This window comes from Asparagus officinalis, chromosome 9, assembly GCF_001876935.1.
Source record: "Asparagus officinalis chromosome 9, Aspof.V1, whole genome shotgun sequence".
NCBI classification, from domain to species: domain Eukaryota; kingdom Viridiplantae; phylum Streptophyta; class Magnoliopsida; order Asparagales; family Asparagaceae; genus Asparagus; species Asparagus officinalis.
In genome coordinates, this window is record NC_033802.1 from 2,009,852 (window position 1) to 2,020,199 (window position 10,348).

The 10,348-nt window shown below is 36.6% G+C and overlaps 1 long non-coding RNA gene across 4 annotated transcripts in view; it reads right to left on the reverse strand.

Annotated features, from left to right (window-relative positions):
• LOC109824459 overlaps nucleotides 1–5,952 on the reverse strand; it is a 7,376-nt gene extending 1,424 nt beyond the window's left edge. Inside the window, exons 1-5 of one of the 4 annotated variants that reach the window (XR_002242649.1) lie at nucleotides 5,857–5,952; nucleotides 5,692–5,726; nucleotides 3,941–4,025; nucleotides 3,812–3,864; nucleotides 268–545 (exon numbers count right to left, since the gene is read on the reverse strand). This is a non-coding gene — a long non-coding RNA (uncharacterized LOC109824459). Of the gene's footprint in view, nucleotides 1–267; nucleotides 546–3,811; nucleotides 3,865–3,940; nucleotides 4,026–5,668; nucleotides 5,754–5,856 lie in introns of all 4 variants that reach the window. The other 3 variants (XR_002242650.1, XR_002242648.1, XR_002242647.1) reach the window with 3 other exon arrangements.

The window sequence follows — 10,348 nt, forward strand, 5'->3', positions numbered from 1 at the left end:
CCCAACCAACAAAAATAAATGCATGTGCATTAATTATTGTACCTATACTGATGCAGAATATCCAAACACCCTCAAAAGTTTCATCACAGTATTATTAAGCGGTTGTTGGTCTGCCATCTAATATTGCGGATTATAGTAACAGCTGAAGAATCATCTAGGGAGCAAAAATGAGTTGGTCCAGGATACAACCATCAAATATGCATACAGTTGTGGCTTACAGTTCAGTAAAAGTAGCAATTACTCAATGAGCAGTATAACTTCACTCACCAAAAAAGGTAGATATTTGATCATTTTATTTCAGTTTGCTTGGAGCAGCCTGCATTCAAAGTGCAGCATTTAAAGATTCGTTTTTATTAAATAGGTCAACAGTTATCGAATATTTCAAAAGATTGCAAGTAATGACCGAAATTAAGACGAATAACAGGTGTAATAAAAATTGAAGAGATGTAGTCACGCATTTGTCACCGCATGACCAATAATCAAAATATTGACCAGTACAGTGATTGAGCCCAGTTTCATCTGTCTTTGCTCCTCTTAACACATTCCTGTACATAATGAGATTATTTCAGCACCAGAATCCTCATATTTAACTGGACTATTTTGTCTCAAAAACAAAAGATGAACAGAAAAAGTGAGACAAGCCTTATTTGCTATTTTATGTTCGTATCTCAAAAATTCCAGGATTGCCTATATAACCCAATTAAGTGCAAATTATTTTCTAATGAACACGATAACAGTGTCATGGGTAAAAAAAAGGTTTACTTCTGTGTATCCTCTCACACCATCATGCGTTCACTCATCCATGATTTAACCAACATGTCATTCATTCCATGAATCGATTATATGTGTATGCAAGAACAGAGGTCATAACAAATTTGTAATGCCTGCAACTTAAGATCATTGTGCCCCAAATACTATGGGCTAGGGGAAGATTCAAAATGATGTATAGAAAATAAGCTTCATAGAATTTAGCAAACTCATTGATTATACAAGAACAAGGGTCATAATATTATAAGAACTGCATTACCTTTCTTATAGTTAATTTTTTTCTTACCCCCTGTTTTCGCCAAAAGTTGGTTTCGTTGTCGAATTCATTATATCTTCGGTCGATTACAATAAATTCAAAGAAAACAGCCTTTTTATAAGACTCTTTTACACAACAAAAAGAAAATTACAACTCTTGAGAAAATAAACGCAGGATCGTTGTTTGGATCACTGCTTTTGTGGGATCTTTGCCTGTGCCGGGAGCGCTTTGACTCGTGGACCACCAAATCACAGATTCTGATTGAACCGTGAGGGGTTTATGATTCTGACTTCGTTTATCGAAGTGAGAAATTGAAACGATATCTTATCGATGTAAGATAGTCGTTCTTCTTGAAATCAAGTCAAAGCCTGATTATCAAGGATTGGCCGTAAGATCAGCACCTCTGCTCTCTGGATTGCTCTGAAATGCTCCCTATGATCAGCCTCTCTCCTTCCCTGTGAAAATAGCCTTCGGGGGGGTATTTATAACCCTCTGGATGAACAATGCTCGCGAGACAGCATTTGCTGTCTCGGCGGGCGAGACAGTGTTTGCTGTCTCGCTGGCCGAGACAGTGTTTGCTGTCTCGCCCAGCGAGACAGTAAATTTGCTGTCTCGCCCAGCGAGACAGTAAAATACTGTCTACATTTCTGGCAGTTTTCGATGTAACTGCTTTCCCACGTTTCAAACTCCGTTATTTTGGCAGTTATCCACGTGTTTCTCGCCCACGACGTTTCCCACGTTCTTGAACAGTTAGTGGCCACGTGTAGGACAGTTACAAAGGTAGTTTTGACCATCTGATAACTGTCTCGTGTGCGAGACAGTAAATTCTGTCTCGCACGGCGAGACAGTAAATACTGTCTCGCGGGGGGCGAGACAGTGAAAACTGTCTCGCCAGGCGAGACAGTAAAGACTGTCTCGCCTGTGAGACAGTCTATACTTATGTTCTTCTGCCTTTTTGGATGATTTCCTCTTGAGCTGTATTTGGATATCTTTCAGCATTTTTTGACGCCTACACCCCCTTTCTTAATGAAAAAAGAGATGAAAAACAGGCTGTTTGATAATTACTGTAGCACTGTTGATGGGGCCAACGGGTCAAACTTGCCACGCTCTGCTGCATTTGGTCACAACTTTAGAGCTTCGAACATGAATTTCAACATTCAAGTTTAATCCTGCCCTTGAGTGTGACCTGCTCCAACCACCTACCTCTAGGTCTATATTTTATCTATTCCCTTTTTATTTCCGCTACCTTCCATATATTTTCCTTTTATATGTTTATTACTTTATTAAGTCTTTGTCTTTCTTTCTTCACTCTTTTCCTTTGTTCTGACTACCTTTCTCTGTTGCTTTTCATCCTATTCACCCTTTTTCTATTTCACTAATTCTTGACTTAGTTTTTCTATTGTCCAGGGGTTCCTTTTCAACTTTTTATCTATGTTTATATTATTTGTTTATGTTTTTTGTTTTATTTTATTTAATTCTATACTATTCATTTATATATTTTGTGCGTGTGACCGTGGGGTGAGTAGGTACTGCATAAGATAGTATTGTTGCCTGGGGGGGGAGATGTCTTCAGTCGAAGCCTAAGGCCTTTAAATTTGCAAAACAGGATTCAAGACAACATAACAAAATGTTCGGTAATTGGAGTTTTCAGGCTCTACAACATCTAGCTACTAGGAAAGAAATGCCTTTGCGTGTAGAGTTTGTTGGAAGTGTAAGGAAGGAAGTGAGAGTAGTTTCCTGAGTAAATAAGGAGAAAGAAGGAGGAGGAGGAGATGGAATGATGATAAGGATATCAGATAAGTACGAGAAGTAAATACCACTAGAGACATGGAAGTTGGAGATGCAAGGAATTAGAGAGCAAGGGAAGGCACATATTCAAGTGAAGTGGTGTCTTAGAAAAAGATTATAAGATCTGAACCAAACAGATCTATGTTTATGTGTAGTTCCCTTGAATGCCAACTAACGGTGAGAAGTAGTTGGAAAGATGTGGATGTTACAGTAAGAAGAAGTTGGGAAGATGTGGATGTTGTAATGAGGCTTATGAAATGTTAATGGTAAAACAGAGGTGGAGAGGAGGCTAGTAGAAGCCTCCTTGTCCGCCTCCTATCAACTGAATCTGATGATTCAACCAAAGGACAAGATCTATAAAAGTAAGGTTATAGGATGAAAATTGTCCAATGTCTTTTTTACTTGGTTATTTGGTTGCTAATTTTATTAGATAGACTCTGAAAAAAATTTACCTTTTTATTGGTACTTTGCAGTATAATGAATTTTTCCTTACAACATGTTTGAAGTCAGAACAGCTCACACAACAATCTCCTCTGCATTATTTAGTAATATATGGCATGCCTCTTATTATTACTGTTGTTGATGTCTGTTCTTAAATCAATGCGAGACATGTCATATTTATGTTTCTTCCTTTATGTTTTTCCGTGACATCTATTCATGCACTAACATTTTAGAACAAGTAGTTCATTGCAATGGCATTCTTGTTGTCAGCTTTCAGCGTGTTGAAAAGAAAAAGAAAAAAAAAACTTTGCTCAGGTTTGTTTGTCACTTAAGTAGGCGGTTAGTTAACATGATTCACTTAATTTTTCCAAGTCTAAAACTCCGATATGAAGCTCAAGAAGTTTTGTTCAGGGAAATGACAATGGCTAGACGCCAAAATGAAACCCTTAAGATTATATAATGACTTAAAGTAGAAGAAAAGAAAAGAAAAAGAAAATACACGACAATATGAAATGAAAGAGAAGCATATAAAATGGGTTGTAAAGGTAGACTGCCTACCAATTTCATGCGAGATGTTTGTGAAAAAAGGAAAACAACCCACCATGCGCCAACTTCATATAACCCAAGGTCATAACAATCAAGAACAGTACAAAGAAAGAAGCTCTCATTAAGATACCAACACATTACCTTGTATACATATAATGCTTTTACACATTTTGGTTCGCAACGGTCTTCAAGGTACTTCTTTGGGTCAACAAGCACTTCATCAGCCCTGAAACGTAAGATAAAGATAAAATCACAGCCAAAGCACATAAATATGTTGTATTAATACTTATAAAATTAGAGCTAAAGCACATAAACATCTGTAGTCATTTTAGGTTTGCCCTTTATTGGTACTAGACTACTAGTATCAGGAATTTAAGAGTTTTGACTTACAACTCAAAAGTTGTCTTAGTATATGGAATAAGTTAAGTTGGTCATAGGATTTTTATCATTGATTTATTCTTTATTTATTTTCAATATAATACTATCAAATTAATTATTGATACTTCTAGATCTTAAATTTCCGCCTATATTAGTTAATTAAAATCAATATTTGTTCGCATTTGTTGTTACCAGCTAATATTGGTGGGGTGGTTGGTTTTGACTAGATCATATCTGCATGCTTAACATCTTGCGTGATACCACTGATGCGTATCGCCATCTGCTGGAACTTCTTTGTCATGATCTATTGATCTTCTCCAAGCATATTCACATGTGACATTTCCAAGGGGAGCAAGTTGTCTCTAAATTGGGGATAAAGCTGACAACCATTAGTTCTTCATGTTCCCCACGCGTATTAATTGTATAGTATTTGCTCAGTGTATTGACTGATGGAACAAGCAAAACACATGTACACCTCATTTAGCAGAAACTCATTTGAATGCTTCATCATACGATTTTACTTATTTATTAATACTAGTATGATATACCCTCTTCAGAGAAATTATATATTGACAGCGGAGTTGACCAAAAAGAGTATTAAAAATCTGAATAGTATATTTCACAAGTTTGTTTTGCCTCTTTAATACTTCTCCCCACAAACTTAACACCTAAAGGATGACGTGAATTCTGTGCAGCAAAAGTCAATGTAGCAGAACCTTAACTCCCAAAGTCAAGTGGGTAAGCCTATCTTCCAACTTGTTCAAAAGCAACTCCCAAATTACCCAAGACAAGGAAAGAGCTTAGCTACGAAGTAAGATGATGTGAATTGTTATAAAGAGTCATGCCCACCTCTGAGGTACAGAACTATCGGATATCCAACACAAAACACAGTATCAATCTACCAGAGAGTAGATATGTTCTAAAAATAATGTGCACAATAGTAGTGATGCAGTAGGGGCCTCCCCTGAAAAAAAGAAAATGCAGGTAAGCAAATGGAGTTCTCCAGAACCGTTTCAGTCACAAAGATTCTTCACTGTATCGAAACTCCGTGACTGGGGGAAGATAATAAATAAATACTACCGGACTCCTACGCCCAAGTTCCAACTAGCATCACTAAATGGTGTTTATCGCCTATCCAAATCCCATAGAATGCAAACCCGTTTCAAAAACAAATCCACTGATCAAATGCCGCAATGCATTTCTAATCATATTCCAAACCCTCGCATGAGTGCTTGCGCACATGATCATCCGCAAGTAAGCGCTACATTACCCACAATGATTTCACCTCAAAAGAAAATAACACATGGAAAAATCTGCATCATTTCAGCTCGTGATATGCTTTAAACTAATATTAACAAGTTAATCGATATCCCAGATTGACAATTGCACCAAAAAATGACAAGTTTAACCCAGATATTATGAGCATTTAATTATATTAGAGAGACAACTAAGATTCAAAATTAAGCGCTTCCAAATTCAAAGAAAACAAACCGCAGTTAAGATTGAAAACTCACATCTAGATCACGACTGAGCTTCGCAATCGAACCTCCTGCGTGAAATTTGACTGCTATTAGGGCTTTTTCAGAAATCGAAGTGCAAACATTAGAGTGATAAAAAAAACCCTAGTTCTAAACAAAATGGGATTAAATCGATGAGAATATTGTCAAAAAATAGCTCACCTTTGTTCCTCCAAGCTCCCAAGATGGAAATCTGAAATTTCGCTGTATTGATGTAACGTTCCTATTAGCATGGGCTCAAGAGGAAGATTTTGGGCCATATGAAGTAGGTCCTCTTAGTAGAATTTGCCAAATTGAGACTGGGCTTTTTATTGGGAGGTGTCTTGCTTCCTGAAGGCCAAAGTTTGAGGACCATGATTAGGCCCAGCTTGAGATTAACGATTGAATATTTCTGATGACGTGAGCGCGCTGCAACCCAGTCTCTCCTGTTGAAAAAAAAAGAAGGTATCGTCTATTAATGTATAACATTTTACGAGCTAATTTGAGAACAAGGTGGGATCGAAGAGAGAAATATTAAAAATTTCCAACTTAATAACTTCATGATTGACTACAAATATTTTGACCAGTATTTGTTTTAAAAAGACTAAGATGTCTTGCAATTGGTTGAAGATAATGAGGTCAAAATAGATGGCTTCTTTCGCTAAATTTGTTTTTCTTCTTCGTTCTGTTTAGAGGTTGTTTGGTTGGCTAAAAAAACAAGGAAATCAAAGAAAAAAATATATTTCCTATAAAAGGTTTTTTTCTTGTGTTTGGTTTACTTCTTAAATGTACGAAAGGAGATGAGATGAGATGAGTTGTCACCATATTATTGGATGATGTGAGTGATTTTTTAATAAACAAATCTCATGACTTGTTTTGAGGTTGTTTGGTTGGCTAAGAAAACAAGAAAATGAATTATAAGAAATCTATTTTCTATAATAGGTTCTTTTCTTGTGTTTGGTTCATTCTTAAAACTAAGAAAATGGATGAGATTAGATGAGTTGTTATTATATTATTGGACCGCCCTCTCCCCTACGTAGCACCGAAAAAAAACGCATATATAAAGTAGCATATGTTATTTACTAAACAGCGTACGCTATTTAGCGCGCCATGACGGCCACCTGAGTGTACGTTAAATTGATCAAGGGTTTGGATTGTTTTTTAAAAGAAATTGATGGAGTTTTTAGTGGGTGAACCTCACTTTTCATAAATAAAATTCATAGAGAAGCCCTAGATCCTTCACTGCTCTCTTTTCCGCCTCGAGAAATTGAAAAGCCTTAAATCATCTTCTTCTTCCTCTGTCTTCTTCTTCATCGTCTCCACCTGCTCGCCTCATCACCTCCTCCTGCTCGCCGTCTTCTTCCTCATCACGCAAGCACCCAGAGAACCCCCGTCGACTTCTGAACCCATTGCGCCCGGAGAATCTCATTTCATGATTTTTTTTAGGAAATTGATGGAAATCATTTTTTAATAAAATGAGATTAGTTGTCACCATATTGATGTGACTTATTTTTAAAGATGAGATGAGGTGGATGATGTGATTCATTTCTTGTGTTTGGTTTATTTTTAAAAATAAGAAAGAAAATGAGATGAGATGAGTTGTCATCATATTATTGGATGATGTGGGTGATTTTTAAGAATAAAATTTGGGGGCTGTTTGTTTGCCTAAAAAAAGGGGAAATCAAAGAAAATGAAACATATTTCTAAGAAAAATAGGTTTTGGGATTGTTTGGTTGGCTAAAAAAAGAAGGAAATCAAAGAAATGGAAATGAGATGAGTTGTCACCTTATTATAGGATGATGTGAGTGATTTTTTAAGAAAACTTGTTTTGATGTTGTTTGGTTGGCGGAAAAAATAAGAAAATAAATTATAAGAAACTTATTTCTTGTATTAGGTTGTTTTCTTTTGTTTGGTTATTTCTTAAAAATAAGAAAATAAATGAGATGAGATGAGTTGTCATTATATTATTGGATGATATGACCCACACTTAAGGAAATTGTTTTCCTAGCTTTTTGGGAGGAAAACAAAGAAATGAAAATGTTAATGAGATGAGATGAGTTGTCACAATCTTATTGGATGATGTGTGTGATTTTTAAATATGAGATGAGATGAGTTGAGTGATGTTGTGGATGAAAATAATATTTTATTAGATGTGATGGATGAGTTGTTGGATAAAAATAATATTTTATTAGATGTTATGGGTGAGTTTTAGGGATGGAAATGTGTGAAATTGTACTTTTTGAGATTTCTTGGTTTTCATTTCTATTTTTTTGTTTTTTAGGAAATAATCAAATAGGCCCTTGATGGAAGTCAACTTTTAATGGTTTGTGATGTCTTGTTTCCTTTTCTTTGATTTTAGGAAACCAACCAAACACGAGCTCTCAAAAGAGAGTTGTGCACAGTGCTTAGGAGATAAGTGGCTAACCGTTCCGCTTGCTCCTTTCGCCACTTGAAAAATACAAATTATGAGTTCTAAATATTAAATAGAAGTTGAGACCGATCTACTAGCTATAGCCTATAGCTTTTCGGTGAACTTAATTCACAGTCTCCTATTTAAAACTCACCCTCGCTCGATTTGCCCTGATTTTCTATCTAACTAACTATGTTTGCCTTAGAATCACAACTACTCATTTTACCCTAGCGAAAGGGCAAAAAATGACAATATGGTAAAAAAAAAAAATATTTCAAAGTTCCATGCCCAAGTATACGGTTTGCATGCCTGTGGCCCATTCGGACCATATAATGATGGCAAACCTCGTGCACGGTGCACCGAACCATCCTTTTTTACTAGATCGGTGTACATGGTTGTAAATTCTGTGCCCGCAGTGCTCACCGTCGTATACATGGACTTCTTAGAACTAATGGGGAAAAAACAACGAAAATGATAACTAGGCCTCTCTGCAATATAGTTCACACGTACCACCCACGGGTGGGGCTTCTGGCTAGCGCCATGAGGAGTGAGGGAGGAGATCTCTCTGGTTGGTGCATTCACCTGGTTTCTGTGGGTTTAAGGGTGGGGACAGAAACCCGAGGTTTTACTAGTCGGTTAACCCAACCCGTTATATGCTAACCAGTTCGTGCCCTTTCGGGCCCCACGCTGATCGCCCGTTCGCGTTGGGATGAGCCCCTGGTAGCAAGGGTAGCTCCTTTCAAAGGTGAGAAACCTTAGGGATTCGAACTAGGGTCGTTGGCGGACTCCAAAGGAGTTAAGTTAGGGGAACTTACCGGGTTTCCCTTCAAATGACATCTCTTTTGCCATGTCAAAGTTATTAATTTGACAATAACCCCCCTCCCACACACGCTAATCATGCTTAAGATTCCGTCAGCCGTGATCAATTAAATATTTTGCTGGCGATGGCCTTTGGGCACATGTGAAAGCATATAGTCATCATGCAAATGGCAGCTTAGGAACATGTAGTTGTAAATGGAATATGTAATTGGTTCACAGAGCAGTACTACGCGTGATCTAGATTTTAAGTTAATTGCTAATTAAACTAAAGAATAATAAATTCAACGATTGGTGTGACTGGGCCCGAGTTCGCAGGCTGCAAACTTGGGCCGGGTCAAGTGAGGTGGCCGAGACGGTGACCTTTGTGGTTGGTTGGATCCGGCTTCAATACTATATTATCAACTTCTTGATAGGGTTTCGATCCTAATTTGATCGTGTGAATATGAAAGGCAATAGTATCGCTGTCTATGGATTGAAATCCTGTATGTTTGGCAGCCAAAATGAGAAAAAAAAAATTAAATTTATACATCCAAATAACGAGTAGAGTTACGACTAAGAAATTTTTTTAAGGGGTTGTTTGGTTCGTTTCGTAGATATAGGAAAATGCATTTTTATGTATGAAAACACAAGTTTTGAGTTTTTCAAACTTTTCTAAGAAATAGATTATTTCGTTTTGGTTCACAAAAAAAATGATGGGAAACCAATGTATTTATTTTTCTTGTGTTTATATGGCAATAAGCTGATGTGGCTGCAGTTTTCGTCGATTTCATGAGGTGGGGAAGGAATTAGGAGGGAGAAAAAATATGATGTGGCGGCGATTTTCACCGAGTTTCCCTTCTTCAACCCTAGCGAACCAAAGATAGGAAAAAAAATCGACAGAAAGCTTATATTTTACGTGACTATAAAAAATCTGATGTGGAGGCAGTGTAAAATTTTTCCAATGAGTTAAAAAACGAACCAAACAGCCCCAATGAAAAGGATGCAACAAAACAAAATTTCCCCATAGGTGGCATGGCAAATGAATAGTAGAGTCAAATTAGAATGATGGTTGACGCAAAAATCAAAAATCGAACCAAAACTAGCAATTACCATGAGTAAACATGCGTCCAAAATTGAAATAATCACTTATGATCTAAGTATAAACAATGATCTAAAATTATGACTATCTCTGTGTACGTCATGTCAAAAATATATTAATGAAGATCGTAGAGCTAAGAATAGCCGTAGCTTACTTTATTAGCAAGCTGTTTCCAGATAATTTTCTTACCTATTTGAAGTTAAATGATCAATAAATTCCTATATTTCCAAATATCTAATAAACTCGTGCCACTACACAACTTATTAGATAATTAAAAGGTTATTAACATGCATGATATGTATTTCTCCTGTCAAGAAACATTTAAGAAAAAAACAAATTAAAAGGTTAATATCTCTATGATATGAATT